The sequence below is a fragment of the Papio anubis genome, chromosome 15 (assembly GCF_008728515.1).
Source record: "Papio anubis isolate 15944 chromosome 15, Panubis1.0, whole genome shotgun sequence".
Lineage (NCBI taxonomy): Eukaryota > Metazoa > Chordata > Mammalia > Primates > Cercopithecidae > Papio > Papio anubis.
Window position 1 is genome coordinate 22,444,944 of NC_044990.1, and position 19,873 is coordinate 22,464,816.

The 19,873-nt window shown below is 38.2% G+C and overlaps 1 protein-coding gene across 4 annotated transcripts in view; it reads left to right on the plus strand.

Moving 5' to 3' along the window:
- LACC1 (laccase domain containing 1) overlaps window positions 1-19,873 on the plus strand; it is a 139,546-nt gene that overhangs the window by 54,433 nt on the left and 65,240 nt on the right. For all 4 annotated transcript variants that reach the window (XR_004178690.1, XR_004178691.1, XR_004178692.1 and 1 more), the window contains one exon: window positions 7,438-7,628. The gene's annotated coding sequence lies outside the window, so the exon portion shown is untranslated. The remainder of the gene's footprint in view (window positions 1-7,437; window positions 7,629-19,873) is intronic.

Below are 19,873 nucleotides of genomic sequence, written 5' to 3' on the forward strand. Positions count from 1 at the left end.
CCATTCCTGAGGGCCAACACATGACAGAATAGTAGTAAATGAATAACTTTCTATGTGTTAGGACACAACACCTTACTCTGTCCTATATTATGTTTCTCCTGGTGCTTGAATTATCTAACCAATTAGAATGTAAACTATGCCTTAAATTTGTATGTACCCCTTTGCAGCTTTAAATATGGAATTATGGAATTCTTACTAAAGATTATATTTATCTGTAGTAAAAATTCCAGGTCTAAATTAAACTGAATTGAATTTAGGCAACAGGAAAACAGACCCAACAAATCCACACTGAAATATTTTAGTAATCTATCAATCAAAGGGATTAAAAGAGATTTTAAAAACCCCATGAACATAGAACCTCAGTATAATCTGGCATACATAAAAGTAGTTTCTGAAATGTGGCAAATCACCAGTCCCGGCAAATTGGGAAGATAGGTATGCCAATTACAGAGTAAGAAGTTGAAGAGTGCCATGGAGAATTAGGAGCAATAACACAGGATGAATGCCTTCATACTGATTTAGCCTCAGGTGGTCCTCACCAGAATCTGACAGGCAGATCCCCTGGGATTCAGGGAGTATTATAATCCCAGGGAATTCAGTCCATTGTTAATGTTGGTCTGGAATCATACACAGTATGAGTTAAGAAATACCAGAATTCATAAAGCAAGAATGTTTCTCTTTTGGGCAGCTGAAAATTGAATTATCTGCCAATGGGAAGGAAAGCAGCAACCAGATTCCTCAAGGGGAGAGGCTTTGGTTTCTCTTTACTTGCAGATTTTTCTATAGGTAGTAAAACTATGAGCATCAGTCCCTTGGTCTTAACTGCAAAGTATCCCAGAGTATCGACCAGGGAGCTGTTGATCTGCAAATCCTCCACCTTCTCCCAGACTTACTGCATTTGAAGGTCCCCCAAGGGGCAGCATCTTGTTTGAAGCCTAAAATAATTGCTTATCTTTATAGAGGCAGAGAGGGGTCTGAGGGAGAGAATAATGAAATGAAGACTAGTAGAAGCAGAAAAAAAAGGAAGTGTTTTGGATGGGGAAGGGAGAGACAGCTTGAAGCTTAGGAACAAATTGACCAGTTTGGAGAATAACCTTTTCCTCAAAAATCCAATTGAAAGTGTTCACAAGTCTGTAGATCTAACCATGTTGGCTGGTTTGCAGCAGCAGAGATGATGACAAGACTGTGACTCCTGGATGGAGGAAAGACACTCTTGTGGTGTGTCCCACAAGACCTTCTGCCTTCCAGCTGACAACATCATCTGTGTTTCAAAAAAATTTCTGCTTGCAAACAAGACTGAAACTGAGAAATTTTCCTGACAAGAGTGGAAGTTGTAGCATGCATAGCCTGTTAGATTTACTTCCTTTGTTTGGTGAGAAATAAAATCACTACTCCACCAACAAATTGGAATGCCTAGGATATTCTCTCTCTCTCTTTCTCACTCCCTCACGCATACACCTGCCTCCCCTTTGCACCACGTGCATGCATGCATGTGCACACATCTACCTTATTACTTTAGAACTAGGTCTGATAGTGATAGACATAATTATCTATCTATCTATCTATCTATCTATCTATCTATCTATCTATCTATCTATCCTTGTCACTGTCTCTGTCTGTCTCTCTTTCCAATAGTTCCTAGATTATGGCTAAATTTCCCCCCACATTTGGTAGGACAAAGACTTTTTACCATTAAGGATTTTTTTTTTTTTTAATGTGCCTGCTACCAGTCATAAAGGGAATACCAAAAGGTAACTCCAAACAATTTTTTGGACAGAGTTTACTGCTGAAATAGATGAAATAACTGATAATTTATCACAATAGCTAATTTGAAGGGGATAACTGGCACCTGGAACTACAGAGTTGCTGTGTTGATAAAAACAAAAACAGCCGCCTTACTTTGTAATTACAGCTTATGTTAAAGGTTTTCTTTTTCTATTGTGGAGTTGTTGCCAAGGCAATAGCTTGGCAATCTTCTACATGAATGCTTTGCACATTAATCCACACAGGCTTCACAGATGTTAATTTTTGTAACACACCTATGCATTCCAGAAGGGCAAAATATATTTTTAAAAATCTGTTTTATATGGTAGGAAAAGAGCATTAGAAAACAAGTTTTTCTGGCGTCCTCTGTCCCTTCCAGGACATACTCACAGTGACCATCATGGATTTTGAAATGGCTTCCAGACCTTAGCCCAGGACTGTGAGGAAAAAAGGGCAGGAAACCCAAAGGGAATCCACACGACAAACCAGATCAAGGACATGGCTAATGGTCAGAGTTGGAAGTTCTGCTACTGAGACAAGGAGGAAGCCAGGAGGCAGAAACCCAAGAGGAACTAAAGCCAAAAGTCACAGTTAGCAAAAATCAGGGCCAAAGCACAAGACAGAAACCAAAGGAGCTATCACTGTTGAGCAAAACAATCCAGTATCAGCATTCAGACACTGCCCTCGATGCAATTTCTGAATACTCTTGGTGCAACAATGCTTCTTTAACCCCAACTTGAGGCAGCTCATGTCGAAAACATCCACTATTGCTGGGCTTTGGGAGTGTGATTAATCTTGGAGGCAAGGTGAGCTGTTTAAGTTTTCACCCATCTTACGCTGTGAGGAGACAGAATAAAGAAAGCCCTTCATACTCGCTGGCTCTGGCGTCATAAAGCTTACCAAAGTAGTAACATTGAAGCAGGGCCTAGACCAGGTTGGGTGAGTGAGGTGCCTCGAGTACAAAACTTCAGGAGGCATTTACTCTTCAGGTCATATGAATGCGGGGCCACCGAGGCTCAGAGAGGGGAGGGGCCCCTTCACACCCCAGGGAGGGCAGCTCTGGACCTGACATCTGGTGCTCTGTGTCTCATGGACGTTAGGCCATGAGTTCATTCTGAATCAGAGAGTCTATGGAACTCATGGTGTTTCTTGAAAAAGAAAAACAACATTATTAATATTTAGCTACTCCCTGGCATTTACTAATGTAGGATGGATAAAAAGAAACTCCCAAACTGGTGAAATAGAAAAATTTTGGTTAACACCATAGTAAAGACATTTTTTTCATATTCTTTTTCGGCCAGAAAGTTCTAAATACCTTCCCAAGAGTATTTGCTGCAAAAAGAACAGAGAGGAAATAAATTATTGTGTGACTCCAGCAAACACTTGCCAAATGAACAGACAATGAATTAGAATTGGCAAAAGGGAGAATGGAACTCACATGAACTCAGTATCCTTTACTTTAGTTTCATTTAGTAGTTAAAGTATTACATTTATTTTATATACAATTTTTACACCTTTTTACAAAGGCTTTAAAAGGTATCTATATTAAGTGTCCACAAACTTTTCCTCTGAAACGTCGCTTAAATCACTTTGGCTGACTCTGATCTCAACCAGGTAAGATGTTAAGGAAAGACAAGAACAACAACAACAAAATGGTGTAAAACTTTATCCAACCATGGCTTAACAGGACTTATTGGTTAATTTGGATTTGGGTTGATTGTCAGGATGGCCTTGAAATTCATGTTCTAAATTTAAATAGGAATTTCTTCAGTTTTCCATTCAAGAAGTGATTTTCTTTCTTTTGTTCCACTAGGCTGTACAGATTGTATTCTCTGTTTCTGAGGCTGTCATCCGTTAGCAGGATTTATAGTTGCTGACAGCTTGCTTTAATAATTCACAAGGAATAGAATCTATTTTGTGCTCTCCCTTTTCTCAGTCGGTTCAGTGATGCAGACAGATTAAAAACATGCTTTTTGTCAGTGAGATAAATTAAGAGGACTCAGAGACACCCTAGGAGGAGTCATACTGAACAAGTTACCACGATGAAATGTTTTCCCACCAGTACACAACTAGATAAAACCAGAAACAGACCAGGCTGTATTGTGAACCCTTCAATCTGGTAAGCCTGATACTGAAGTTAAACCTGCTCTCTGGTCATACCCCAAACTGTTGAGTTAATTTATACAGGCAGCTGAATGTACTGGCTTTCAAGTTTTAGGGAAGGGAAATCATTTTAAGGACAAAATGAAATTCAAAATTCACACACAATTTATAAGCTGTGGCATTTTCTTTTTGTGAATTATGGTAGTAAAATGTGTAACTAGCACCTATTATGTATTGTTTATATAGTTATCTGAAAAAGAAGATGCCTTTATTTCTGAGTAGCATCAGACAGCAGAGCAGGAAAGAGAAGGCTGCCTGGCGATAACTTCTACTCCTCAGTTTCCAGGAGAAAGCGCCTCCTGGGTCATGCTGTTGCTTCATGTTTCTTTAACATTAAATGTAACAAGTTCTGCATCAGGCTCAAATCCCATCTGGCCTCAGCCCAGAAGAGGCCGGGGGCCTGTCAGGCCTTACAGTGCCCTGACTTTGTTGATAGATTCTGTCTGCTCATTGAAATTCAGCAGTGGAGGAAGAAGGTGCCTCCTCCTTGCAGGCTGTTCCTCTCCCTAAGCAAACAAGACTGCGGCTCAAAGGCAATGTAGACCATGGAGTCCACAGCCAATTTCAATACTTAGTTCCTTCCTGACGCCAATAACCAGACCCACACCACAAGATGGACGCACCCTTCTGGGTAAAGAATGTATTTATTTAGGTTCATGCAGAAGCCAAAGAAGAATGAACAGGGCAGATGAGCAAATCCTACAATGGACCTTGCAAGTGAACTGAGAACTGTTTGGTGACTGTGGTTGACCACTTCAGCTCACTAGTGTGCACACATAATGCCCTTTCAGACTTTGGCATTCCTTGAATTTTCAGTTTGATTTTGGCACTAGCTGTTTTCATAGATATTTTTTCTTATTTTTCATGTATTTCATGCCATTATGGAAAGTAAGTGTGTTTTGGCTAGACATCCTAGCAAAAAAAAAAAAAAAAAAAAATTACGGCTTTGAAGAGTATTATCTTCGAAAGAATATTACAAATCACTGTCTGGAAGTCAGCTGGCATCTGATATGTCTTTATTTGTCTACACATGTAAATGTACATAGATATATAGGTAAACATAGATATAAAATATTAACCAAATTTATACGTGGTTTTCTTTAGGTAACTATAGATAAAAACTGTAGTTCCACTTGGCTTTTGTAAAAAGTTGGCATCTAGTTTTTCATCTAATTGGTAAATGTACATAATTTTAAAATAGCTTAATATATTTTTTTCTTAGATTTCTTTAAAATATGAAGTGAAGTTGTGATTTGAAGTTGGAGTAAATATCACTGGAGGCCCAGACATTCCCTGAAGTTGAATAGGGTGACCCTTTGGTGCTTGGAGCCGTAACTTTACCATCTAAACTGCTCCAGAAATTCCAGTGACCAAACTCTGATATTTTTTTCACTCCTCCATCACATTTTAAACTTGTAGTGGACCTAAAAGGGTTTCCAGTTCACCCTTGCAACTTTGCCCCAAGTTGAAGGAAGAATTTACCCCAAAATGTGCTCTCTATAACAACAGCATTTTTCCAGTCCTTGCCTCACAAAGGTGAGGTCTCTTGAAACCATTATGGCTTCAAATGCAAGGGATGTGGTCTCAGCTTCACCATAGCAGCTGCTGGGAGCAACCAGCTCTCCTAGGTTTATGCCACATAAACACATACCCAAATACTCCAGTTCAATTTATTTTTCCTCATGCCATTACTCTTAAATATGAATTCTTCCAGTGGTGGGCAAACCAATTTCTAAGGCTGTTTTATTTTCTTCTTTCTTTCCTTCCTTCCTTCCTTCCTTCCTTCCTTCCTTCCTTCCTTCCTTCCTCCAAATAACTACAATTCTTTTGATGGCATCCAAAAAATGAATGATTTTGAGGTATCTGGTTATGACTTCTGCAGACCTTTATATTCTGGCTTTGAACTACAAAAAGACAAACAGGAAGGAAGAAAGGAAGAAGAGAGCAACAAAAACACACACAAAAACACACACAAAAACCCCTGCAATCTATCGGTGAAATTGTACCCTCAAATAACATTCTATAAATTATCTTTGGTTATTTTAATAGGAGGAGTTATAACCAGTTTTAATTTACTCATTCAAAATTCAACAATATTTGTTGAGAATCTACCTACTACATGCCAAATAGATAAGTTATCAGCCCTCATGGTGTCTAGTTTTGCTTAGGGTAGATATTTAATAAATGAGAGAAAAAAATTAAGTAAAATAATTTCACATAATGACATGTACTTGTAATTAGCTCTACCATAGCCTTCCCAGACACCCCTTCAGGTGTGATGTTCTTATTTCCCTATTCAGTAGGAATGCTGTCTATACACAGCCTTCACCTCTCAGACCCTGTGATGGTTAACTTTATGGGTCAACTTGACTGGATTAAAGAATACCTAGACAGCTGGTAAAGCTTTATTTCCAGGTATGTCTGTAGAGTTGTTTCAGGAAGAGATTGGCATTTGAATCAATAGACTGAGTAGGAAGATCTATCCTCACCCAATGTGTGTGGCACCATCCAATCCACTGAAGGCCTGGATAGAACAAAAAGGCAGAGGAAAGCTGAATTTGCTCTTTCTTCTGGGGCAGAGAAACTTGTCTTCTCCTGCCCTTGAACATTGGAACTTCAGGTTCTCTGGTCTTTGGTTCTCAACCCTTTGGACTTAGACTGAAGCAAGTTACCAGCTTCCCTGGTTCTCCAGCTTGCAAATGATCTATCATGAAACTTCTCAGCTTCAATAATCATGTCAGCCAATTTTTGTAATAAATCCTCTATCTATCTATCTATCTATCTATCTATCTATCTATCTATCCATCCTATTGACTCCGTTTCCCTGGAGAACCCTGAGTAACATAGTCTTCTTTGGGAATTGCCTTAGCTGAAGAGAGTCACCTTGCCAAAGGTCATGTTTCCTACCTATAGGGTAGTCATATCCAATAACTGGACCCCCTTAACCCAGCTCAGGACAACTCTGAAGGTCTATTCCATCTTTTGGTAGGATTAGCTCTGGTCCTTGTTGGGACCACATCACAACCTGACTTCTTCCTCTGCCTAATCCTGTTTCTATCCTTTTCATCAGTGAGGACCAAGAGGACTCCCTAATAAACTTTCTATTTATTAATCTCTACCTCAGTCTACTTCTTGGGAGTCCTGATCTGCAACAGTTAGTACTAGCAGAATATCAAGAAAACAGACACTGATTTAGCATTTGGGGGCTGGATGACTTGCTGCCTAGCTAGGAGTAAAGACACCATCACTGGTGGTAGAGATTAGTACTATGCACGAGCCCAACAGAAATCAGCATGGCCAGCAACAGAGACCAATGCCGAGTCCCCAGTACAGCACCAACCCTCCAGGATGCCAACCAGCCACTTGGTGGCAAGTAAAACACATTAGACACTTGGTGGCAAGTTAAACATATTAGACATTTTCCACCCTGGAAAGAGTAGTGGATTATTTTGATAGAAATAGAAATATATTTGGGGAATATACATAAAAGTTTGTCTTTCCTTTCCACAGAGCTTCAACCAGCACTACTACTTGAGGACCTATGCAGTGTTTGTCCATGAGCATGGAATGACTCATACTGGCATCAGAGTTAGGGTCCCACTTTGAAGGAAAGGGGATGCAGTAGTGGGCACATGACTAAGAAATCCACCAGTCCTCTCAGATACTGTACCACCAGAAGCTGCTGGCTTAGCGGAGCAAAGGTATGTTCAAAGAACAGCTGAAGCAGGAGCTTTGAGATTATACTTTGTGGGGATGGGTGTCATTATCTAGGGTGTGGTGCTTACCAGTAATCAATGAATTTTATGTAGTGCTACATCCTGACTAGATAGAATATGTGGGTTCTGGAATTAAGGGATAGAGGCATGAATGGTCCTTAATCTCTCCCAGTTACCTGCTTGCGGGACATATCTTCCTTTCCTGGCGTCTTTGGGTTCTGTGGGTTTAGTGGTCCTGGTTCCCAGAGAGGAAACGCTTTCACCAGAGGACACAGCAGGAATCTTACTAAACTATAAGCTGAAGCTGACTCTTGGGCACTTTGAGATCTTTGTGCTAAGGGACCAACAGGCAAGAAGGGGATGCTTCCTGGCATCAGTAGGACATTGGGCTACTGTTATACAGTGGAGACAGGGAAGAATATGTATGGCACCTACATTATCTATTTAGGTGCCTCTTGTTATTCCTTTGCCCAAGTTTGACAATAGTAGACAAGTGCAAAAGCCATAATCGGAGAAGGACATGGTGACTGAGAGCTCAGATCCCACAAGATAAGGGTCTGGTTCATGCTACCAGGCAAGACAAATAAACCCATGGAGTTTCTAGGTGAGTTTAGGGAGCATATAGAATGGAGAGTAGAGGAGGGAGAATGTGATCCCAAGACTGGCTGCAGTGGCTAGAAGTGTATTTCATTCCACTAAACCTCAATAATGTTCACTGAGAATCAGATGCCCCAGCATCCTAACTAAGCTGCCTCCAGAATTTATACAAAGCAGTGGGTTCAAAGGATGGACTCTGGTGAGATGCTGCCCATACTCCTATTCAATACTAAAAGTCTTACTCCCCAAGAGGCTGAGAGTGTTGCAAACAGATAGTTTTGGCTTTCAGGCTTCTTTGGAAATTGTCTCATCTCAAGAGCTGCTGTGCCTTCTTGGGGCAGCTAGCATCCAATGTGGGGGGCATAAAGACTTGTCTCCTTGTTTTGAAACTTGGTATATTCTAAAAAGTCATTCTAGCTTCAGAACTCCGTGTTGGATTGGCTGAGGTGTTTGTTGAGACCACAGTTGCAGCCTAATTTCTCCCTTTTCCCAGCACTCTTATCTTCCCGTCTTCAGGTGTTGATCAAGAACACCTCTAATAACTTCTTCCATGCAAAACCACTCCTCACTCTCTGGTTCCCTGGGCATCCACCTGCAACAGTACTATTAAAATATATAAAACAGCAAAATGAAATAGAAGATCAGATACAAGGTGAGGCTACTCTAGTTATGATGATCAGATAAGTCTCCTCTAAGGAGCTGATATTTGAGCTGAGATGTGAATGATGAGAAAGATCACAGAAAGATCTGGGGGAGTAGCATGTACCATTCCAGACAGAGAGAAATATGAAGGCACTGAGGTGACAATGAGCTTAACATGTTCCAGAAAATGAAAGAAGTTCAGTGTAACTCAGGCAAGACAAATGAGAACGAGGCTGATGGAAACAGTGGCCAGATCATGGAATTTGAACTTTATTCTAAATGCAATAAGGAGTTACTAGAAGTAATTAAATATACCACTTTGACTTACAGGAGTAATAAATGACTTACAGGAGTTTGAAGAGTAGAATAAAGACAATCATTATAGTTATTATATATATTGTTATGAGACTATGTAATAGTCTCACCCCAAGAAAGAGACGGGGTGTTTTGAACTAGGGTGGTGATGGCGACAGGTGGTTGACTTTTGGTATTTATTTTGGAGGTGAATTCAAAAGGATTTGTGATGCATTACAATGTAGGACCATGAAAAGAGAATAATTAAAGATGACCCCTAGGTTAGGCCTGAGCAAGGAGTAGTACCACTAGTAGAGAAAGAAAAGAGGAGCATATTTGGAAACAGAGGATCTAAAGCTACCTAAGGACAGGGTACAAAGTTTCCAGAGAAAAAGAACAGATTAGAGAGTTAGATTACCTTTTTAATTAAGTAGTGAACTCAACTCTGTTAACCCCTTCAGTCTCTCTTTGTCTCAGTTTCTCTGCTTTCCATTCTTTCCTAGGCCACAATGAGATCTGACAGACCTCAACATCTATAATTATAAGCTGGTTTACGTTTCTCAGAGATGCTGCATTTTCAGCAGTCTCTCAGGTGACACTGAGGCTGTGGTCTGAGGACATTTTGTGTAGCAAGGTTCCACTGAAAATAACATCGTTGGGTCGGACAGACCTGACTTTGAATTGTTTCCCAGCCAATTATTAGTTGTGTAATATTGGAGAAGTTTAAATCTTCTCTGAGTTTAATTTCTTGTAAAAATAGGAATAATATACCTGCCTCATAAAGTTACCATGAGAATTAAATGATGTCATGTCTCTAAAGCATAAAGCAAATAACCCAGCTCCTTACTCACAATGGGACTAACTAATTTAGTGTCCCTCCCTCCCACCCTCAAACAGACTATATGTTTACAGATTATATTAGAATCTTTTTTTTTTTTTTTTGAGACGGAGTCTCGCGCTGTGTCACCCAGGCTGGAGTGCAGTGGCGCGATCTCGGCTCACTGCAAGCTCCGACTCCCAGGTTCAGGCTATTCTCCTGCCTCAGCCTCCGAGTAGCTGGGACTACAGGCGCCCGCCACCACGCCCGGCTAGTTTTTTGTATTTTTTTTTTAGTAGAGATGGGGTTTCACCATGTTAGCCAGGATGGTCTCGATCTCCTGACCTCGTGATCCGCCCGCCTCGGCCTCCCAAAGTGCTGGGATTACAGGCTTGAGCCACCGCGCCTGGCCTATATTAGAATCTTAAAAAATCATTGCAAGACCTTAGGCATCCAGAGAATTAGCATGTATAGTTTTGACTATTGCCAAGTAATTCCAATGGTCTACATAATGTAACAATTTGAAGGTGCACATTGGAATCCTATATACTGAGAAAAGGCTGGTTTGCAGGAGTGAGTAACTTACCTGGGGTATAGCCTACCCAATAACAAGCATCCTCATCTCAGGCTGACTTGATGGTTCTTAGCTCATCTTTCCATCTGCATGCCTTTTGTGAAACAATAAAACCTCTGTATCTTATGGAAAATGTCTCTGTTAAACAAAGGAACAAACAGAAAAACAAAAACTAAACTAAAACCAATTAGCAAATTGTGTTGGCATAGAAGTGAAAAAAAAGTTAAAAAAAAAAACAACAAAGAAACAGATGATATACAGAAAAACAGGAGTTTGGGATAAATTTTGGAGTGGGAATGCCACATTGGCAGCAGCTTGGATCCATGCTATGAATGCTTTTACCATGTGCTCTACAAGGAAATAAAGAAAGCTAATTCACAAACGGTTTCAATAAGTTTTCCAGACAGAATTTGTATTATTAGCCTTATAAATGAGTCTAGCCCTCTATAGAATTCTAAAGGTCTTAAGGGGTTAATTATAAGTTTTTAGTAATACTTGACTGAACTTTATGGGAAAATTCTGTGCTATAATGGTATCTGTGATTTGGGGAATGTGTACATGTCTCAGGGTGTCTCTCTTAAGAATTTCAGGGTCTCTTGTAATTATTTTTAATATTACCACATTGTTCTTGTTGCGTAGCAGATTGCAAAATGCTTATTATTAAACCATCATGGCAGTAATCACATTGTAAAGAAATAACTTGCATATTTAATTTCCTGTTTTACAATGAGGCTATAGCATTTGCCAGTAAATATTCAATACCATTGTACACAAGCACCATGCTACAAAGTACTTGGACAAACAAGACTCACCCGAGGAAGGGAAAATACTGGCTCCATGATAGAAATGTAACCTTGAGACTTGGGAGGGTAAATTATCTTGGGCCAATAACAGTGTTACCTATGACTGGCAGAAGGTCATAATACTGGTGCATTTAAACAGCTGTTAGTCCCCCAGTAGTCATCTAGGGAGACCAAAGAGAGAAATCACTTATTTTGATACTAAAAGCACAGAGCTAGCTCTAAAGTATCTGACATATCCTAATCCTGATCAGCAAATCTCAGCACTTTTGCTTGGTGTGAAATCACTTAATTTTGACTGGATACTTCCTGTAGTAGGTAAGACTAACACATCCAACGATAGATGTATTTCTACAAAAAATGATTTTTATACTCTCATTCATGAAACACGCAGTCTCATTTTCCCAAGGCTCTAAGCAGTATCAACGCGGTGTTCCTTTCATTTCAACTCTGAAGTCCTTGTAGGAATAACGATCTCACATTCCTTTGTTGTTTAAAGAGGATGAATTCCATGGACAATCCTCAGATGAATTAGTTAGATGAACTCTGGTATTTTCTGGGGCAGGTTAAGGGGAGTGAACCACAAGATTGATAAAATTCAACTGGATGCCAACTCCTTTGTATTATTTTCTGGCACCCTTATTTAAAATGCAAATATCCAGAGACGGTAATACATTAAAGAGCATTAAGGAGTAAATACATGGGTGGTGAGGAAGAGAACCCAATGTCTTCAACAAAATTCCATAGGAAGGGTCCCTACCTTTTACTTGGTTCAATGGGATTTGAAATAAGTTCGAATTTGAGATCTGCTACTCTTTAGCTCCTTGCAGCAATTACTTAAACTCCCATAGTCTCAGTTTCCCATGAAAGTAAAACAGTGATAATAGTAACAGCATAATAGCATTGAAGGGAGGAATTGATTAGATGACATATGCAAAAGACACAGAACAGAGCTTGGCAGATGGGAAAAATTTACCAAAAGTTTATTTTTCTCTTTTGATAAAAAGTACTTGAATATCATATTACATTTTCTCACCCTACTTCATTAGGACAACACCAGTGGATAGGCACCCCCGCTCAGGAGACCAGGAAATTTTCCCTAATAGGACTTCCAAGTGAATTATTGAACAGTGAAGTTATTCAAAAATTATTGAATCACTGAAAAGAATTCCAAGAATCAGTGGTATTCTGTGGAAGTTATTAGGAGTAAGATAGGGACTCTTCCTATGGAATTTTGTTGAAGACATTGGGTTCTCTTCCTCACCACCCATATATTATTATTATTATTATTATTATTATTATTATTATTATTGAGATGGAGACTCGCTCTGTAGTCACCCAGGCTGGAATGCAGTGGCACGATCTTAGCTCACTACAACCTCTGCCTCCCGGGTTCAAGCGATTCTCCAGCCTCAGTCTACCAAGTAGCTGGAATTATGGGTGCGCACCACCATGCCCAGCTAATTTTTGTATATTTTTAGTAGAGACAGGGTTTCACCATGTTGGCTAGGCTGGTCTTGAACTCCTGACCTCAGGTGATCCACCCACCTTGGCCTCCCAAAGTGTTGGGATTACAGGTGTGAGCCACCTTGCCCAGCCATATTATTTACTTGGTTCAGATTTGTTATACTAAGTAATTCAGAGGTTTCTTAAAGAGAAGAAATGTAGAGGATAATGTTAATAAATTAACAATTATCAGATTCATTATTGAGCAGGACTGGAGTAGCAACAGAAGGAAGTCTATTTCTAATGTCCTATTCTGAAGATGTATCTCGTTTCTTCCTTTTTAGAATGCTTAAAAAGTTATTCTATCACAAAGCAAAACATAGTCCTTTACCAGTTGTATTCCCAGGTATTTGCTAAAATGAGTATAAAACTTATTTTCACACAAAAACCTACATACAAATGTTTATGGTAGCCAAAGGGGATCAGACTATGTCAGCCCCAAATATGCCACTTTGGCATAAGTGTTATTTTGGGCTCAAGGCAATTATAGGAGGAATTCTCTGACATCTCTCTTTCTGCCTAAAGCATGGCATAAATTTCGCTTTGTGAAGGCATCCTCCCTCTGCTCTCCCATGCCAGGAGGCAGTAAACAACTCTCATCACAGGAGACAGAAAGCTGGCATGAGATGTGTCTGCATAAGCAAACCTTACTAAAATAACTCTTATCCTCCATTAGTTTCCCCCATATATTTACCTTTCTGTAATTTAATGTCCCTAGAAACTCAAACTGCTTTCCTTTGTTTTGTCACTTCTCCACACTTTATCACCCTTTGTTAAAGTAGTATATAAGTACTTGGTCTAACCACGTCTTTGGGTTTTCACTTATTTTCTGTGAAGCTCCTTTGTGCATGCAAAATGAACCTTTTCTCCTATTAATCAGTCCTTTGTTCGTTTAATTTGTAAGCCTCTTTCATTGAACCTAAGAAGGCAAAGAAAACTTTTTTCTCCTACTCTACATAACTTTATTCATAATTACCCAAACTGAAGGCAACCAATATGTTTGTTGTTCAATGGGGAAATGGATAAACAAATGATGACATATTCATATAATAAACTATCATTCAATGATAAAAATAAATCAGCTATCAAGCCTCAAAAAGACATGAAGGAAACCTAGATCATATTGCAAGTAAAATAAACCAATCTAGAAGGCTATATACTATATGATTCCAACTATATGACATTCTGGAAAAGACAAATTTATAGAGAGTAAAAAGATCAGAAGTTGTCGTGGGTTTGATGGGGGATGGAGAAGGGGAGAGGAGGGATTTTTAGGGCAGGGACACTATTTTGTATAAAATTGTAATGGTAGATAGATGATATTATGCATTTGTCAAAACTCATAGAACTGTACAACACAAAGAGTTAATCTTAATGTAAACTATAGACTTTAGTTAACAATAATGTATCAATATTGCTTCATTAATTGTACCACACAAATGCAAGATGTTAATAATCAGAAAACTGGGAATAACGGAGGGTAGATTGGAGAGACGGTATATGGAAACTCTCTGTACTTTCTGCTCTTAAAAAAATCTATTAATTAAAAAGTCATTTAAGGATACCTCATTCTTTATATGGCTTATTAAAATACAACAGATATAGGTAGAGAGAAAAGAGGGAATAAGAAGACTGTAAAGCAAAGGGAGAGGCAGAAATATGTAAGAATTATAAGATAAAGAAAATGAATTTGTGCCACCAGAAAAAAAAATTAGAAATTTAGAGAACCATCTTTTCTTTCTCTTTTTTTTTCCTCTTTTCTTCCTTTGTTCCTTTTTAGGGAAGTGGAGTAAGAATGGGGACTTTAGCAAACTTAGAATGTGGAATAAGTTAATGGCATTGGAATTTTTAAAATAGTTTGTGCACTTTTCCTGAAAGCATGCATTCTACTTATTGCTGATGGAAGGCTAGAGTATCTGGCATGGTATATACTTATGAGATGATTAAGCAAAAGATGGTTTCTGGCGGGGGCTATGTGAAGTAGTATAATGTGACACTAGAAAAATCATGTAGCTGAACAATTGGGAACTTGCTCTCCGTTTGAACTCCAAGAATAAACAGGCCTTACTAGGAGTACTAGAAATCAGAGGTAATGGTGGTATGAGGCCTAGAGTAAGGCGAAGGGGCATAAAGTAGATGACAGTATGTTCCCCAAATTAACTTTTCTTTTATATCGAGATGTAACATATATATAGGAGAGTGCATGAATCTTAAATGTACAACTTGTTGAATTTTTATTTATGCATAGGACCATGGATCCACAAACCAGTTCAAGATACAAAATATTTTCAGTACCTTAGAAAGCTTCCTTTTGCTCTTTCCCAGTCAATATCCCTGCCCTTAGAGGCAATCATTCTGATTTGTCACTAAAAGTAAGTTTTGCCTGTAAATCTCATATAAATGGAATTGCACTACATGCACAACATTTGTGTCCAGCTTTTTTTACCCAACGTATGTCCGTAAGAGTCTATATTGTTTCATGTAATAACAGTGGCTTTCTAAAATTGGTATTCATACACTTTATTGTATGAAATACCATAGTTTATCCATTTTATTGCTGATGATCATTTGGGTTGTTTCCAGTATTTTTGCTTTAATGAATAAACTTGCTATGAACATTCTTTTATATGTCTTTTGGTGGATATACACATGTATTTCTCTTGTGTCTTTACCAAGAAGTGGGCGTGCTGTGTCACAGGATAGGCACATAGATATTGCCAAACATTTTTCCAAAGCACTTTTACAATTTAAATTTCATAGCAACATATGAGGATTCCAGTTGCTCCATATCTTCAGCAACTTTTGCTAGTACTTGTCTTTTAAATTTAGTCATTACAGTGAGTGTAGAGTAGTAACCATTCTGGTTTTAGTTTGTATTTGCCCAAAGGGTAATAACATTGAGCATTTTTCCTGTTTAATTATTGTTCATTTGGATATCCACTTTTGCTAAGTTCTTACTCAAGTATTTTGCCAATTATTGAACTTGGATTTACTTCTTATTATTAATCTGTGGGAGTTTTTCATATATTCTAAATAGAAGCCCTTTGTCAGATATGGCAACTATCTTTCAGTCTGTGGCTTGCCTTTTCACTCTTTTAATGTATCTTTTGATTAATAGAAGTTCTTAATTTTGATGAAATTTAATTTATCAATTTTTTGTTTTAAAAACAGTGCTTTTCTTAAACTGCTTCGGTCTTTTCTTATTCCAAGTTTTTAAACATATTATTCTCTTTTCTTTTTCTCAGCAACATTTATTGAAAATTCCAGTCTTTTCTCCCTAACTGAAGTGGTGTTTTTGTTGTATATCAGATGACTGTATATAACTGGGTCCTTCTCTGCATTCTACTTTGTCTTATTGCCATATTTGTCTATCTTTATGCCAGTATCACACTGACTCAATTACAAAGCTTTATAAAAGCATTTGTAGCTTATCTTGGTGATTCTAGATAGTTTGCATTATCATACACATTTTAGAATCAGTTCTAAGTAAACTCTTCTTTACAATTTTGTACTACTAAGTTATAGCTGGCATACTCTCTAATTTTTTATATTTTTTTAGTCAAAATTACATATGTACATAATTTAAATAGTCAAATAGCACTATAAACCTTTAAATGAAAAAAGTAGTCCTTTACTCCTAAATCTCATTTCAAGAAGCAAGCTTTTCAAGTCTTTTAGCATTCTTCTGGTATTTAATTTAATATTTCTCAACAATATACTTATAATTTTATTTCTTGATTTTCAGCTTTAGATGATGTCTACTATGGAGCATAATTCAATTCTCTCACATTTTCTCAACATAAATCGCTTTTGTTAGGTCAATATTTGTTAGTTATATTATTATTATTATTTCCATGTAAATATTTTTCGCAGAATTCTTTTTTTTTTTTTTTTTTTTTTTTTGAGATGGAGTTTTGCTCTTGTTGCCTAAGCTGGAGTGCAATGGCACAATCTCAGCTCACTGCAACCTCCACCTCCCGGGTTCAAGTGATTCTCCTGGCTCAGCCTCCCAAGTAGCTGGGATTACAGGTGTGTGCCACCATGCCTAGCTAATTTTGTATTTTTAGTAGAGATGGGGTTTCACCATATCGGTCAGGCTTGTCTTGAACTCCTGACCTCAAGTGATCCACCTACCTTGGCCTCCAAAAGTGCTGGGATTATAGGCATGAGCCACTGCAGTCGGCCTTCACAGCATTCTTCTATACCTTTTGTTTTCCCTAGAAATAATAATCACCTCCTTGCCCACATTCATTTTGTTTTATATAGTTTACTACTATTAATTCATTCTTGAACTCTGCCAAAACTGTTTCCTTTGAATATATTAAATTACATTAGGAAACCTATCACATTTTTTTTTTTCTTGAAAATATCTCTCTCATAGCCCTCTATTCCCCCTCAAGTCTGGACTGACTGATCTCTAGGTCTACAATGAGAGTTAGATGTTGCCAAAGAATCTGCCTTCATGTGTTAATTTATTTGTGCTGCTATAACAGAATACCACAGACTGGGTAATTTATAAGCAATATAAATTTATTTCTCACAGTTATGGAGGCTAGGAAGTCCAAGATCAAGGCACCGGCAGGTTTTGTGTGTGGTGAGAGCCTCTCTCTGCTTCCAAGATGGTGCCTGTTGCTGCTTTTCTGGAGGGGGGAATGTTGTGTCCTTACCTGATGCAAGGGCAAAAGAGGGAACTCACTCTCTCCAGCCCTTTCATACAGGTCCTAATCCCATCCACGAAGGCTCTGCCCTCATGAAATAATTACCTCGTAAAGGCCACACTTCTTAATACTATCACATTGGCAATTAAGTTTCAATATACAAATCTGGGGGGACATATTCAGACCATAGCATTTTATTACCATTTTTGGGATTCCCTTCTCCTCTTGTGTGGGACTCCTTAATTCCAGCATCCCACATCTTCCTCTTTTTTGATTTCACCCTTTGTTTTGATGGAGCACATTTTGTAGTAGCTTCCTAGCAACGAGTTTATAGGAGATAAGTGTTTTGAGAACTTGCTGCCTTTGTTTTAGTCTTGTAATTAATTGATCATTTGACTAGGTGGTGAGATGGAAAGTTATTTCTCTTTCGGATTTTGAAGGCATTTCTCCATTATCTTCTAGCTTCTGATAATACCTTGTTATTTTGCAGTTGTAATAACATAATGCAATCAATGTTAGTTTGATTCCTAATACTTGTCGGTTTTTCACTCCCAAGAAGGTTTTAGAAATTCTTTGTCCTTCAGCTTCTAAAATGTCCTGACTATAGGAACCAATATGGATCTTTGCTCATGCATTGTTCTGAGCATTTTGTGGATCCTTCAATGTTTTTTAATCCTGATACACTTTCAAATTATTTTTTAAATAATTTCTATGTCCCTGGGTTTTTGTTAAATCTCTCTTAAGGTTCCATTAAAATGATGTTGAACCTCTAAATCAATTAAATTTTTAATCTTTCTATTTTCTATCTCTTGAACTATCAGACTTTCTACTTGATTTACTAAACTTTATCTTCCATTCCTTCTATTAAAATGTTCATTTCTGCTTTTGTGTCCTTGATTTCCAAGAGTTTGTTTTTGTTCACAAAATATTGCTTTTTTTATAGCCTCCTGTTCTTGTTTTGTGGATGCTATTTCTTTTTTATTTCTCTGAGAATTATGAGGATTAGTTATGTTTTGATTGATGGTTTCTTAGTGTTTTACTCAATGCCTTTTTCCTTAAATTTCTTTTTTTCTCTTTTTTGTTTGTTTTGGTTTGGTTTATGTCTTGTATACCATAGGTCTTTCTCATACTATTATTGGCTGTGTGCTTATTTATGGTTAAGATACAAAAATAGGCTGCTTATAACCCCTGAATGAGTATGGATGGGCCTTGTTGAGAAGTGAGCTCTAACATAATATCTAGCTGAAGTATTTTCTTAGAGGAAACCCAGCTTTAGTATCTGCAGACCTTTTTGCTGGGTCAGTTTCCCTGGATATGCATCTTCCTTTTTCATGCCTGAGGGTTATGACTTCCTGCCGGCATTTCTAGGGCTGAGTGGCAAAGGGGGCTGTGGTGGGGGTGGGGAGGGCTCACCTTTCAGAAATTTCACATTTGGCGTGTTCTCCCTGTTTTCAGTATAGTTCTTCTGTACTATGTGTAGTGAGATGAAGCTAGAGTTTCTCTGGTTCAGTCTTTCCAGGAAACGAACATACCTTTTGTTTTCTTTCAAGCGGGGAAAAGAGGCAGTTCTTTGCCTGAGCAGGCTGTGGGAAGAGATCTTTGGGGATAATTGTTTCTTATATGAATTTTCAATCAAATTTCTGGCTTCTAGCCTCACCTGAGACCCCCACTTTCAGAGGTAGTTGATACCCCAAATACTAAGGCTTTTTGTGGCTTTGTAATATGCATCTACTTATGTCTGGACGTACCTTGGAGGTTTCCCCACCCCATAGCTCTTCCAGGATTTTTCTAGTTTCCTAAGTCAGCGATCTCTCACCCATCTGATTTCTGATTTTCAACTTTTTATAGTCATTTATTTTCCTCTTTTCTTTGTACTTGTGGATTTATATGTTTTAATACCTTTACTGCTTTCCCTGTGAAGTTTCTGGAGAAAAAATACTTGTGTTCAATCTGCATTTTAACTGGAAGCTAGTTTTTTAATGTTTAAGAATTTAAAATCAGCTGTTGCCCAAAAATAGAGTGACCAGCTCTTGATAAAAAGTCTTTGAAACAGAAATAAGAATTGCCACTTTTTCTGTTGTTGTTCTAATGGCTGATTGACAAGAAAAGTGCCCCTTGTTAACATGTTCTTTTCAGGAATGTAATAGAATAAAATGGGAGCCAAGAAATGAATCACAGCCAAGGAGACATTTTGGGATTGGTTTTCTGGTCATATTTGGAATCAAAGCTGGGCACAATGGCTCGTGCCTATAGTCCCAGCTACTTGGGAGGCTGAGGCAGAAGGATCAGGGAGTTTGAACCTGCAAAGAACTACGATCTGCACTCCAATCTGGACGACAGAA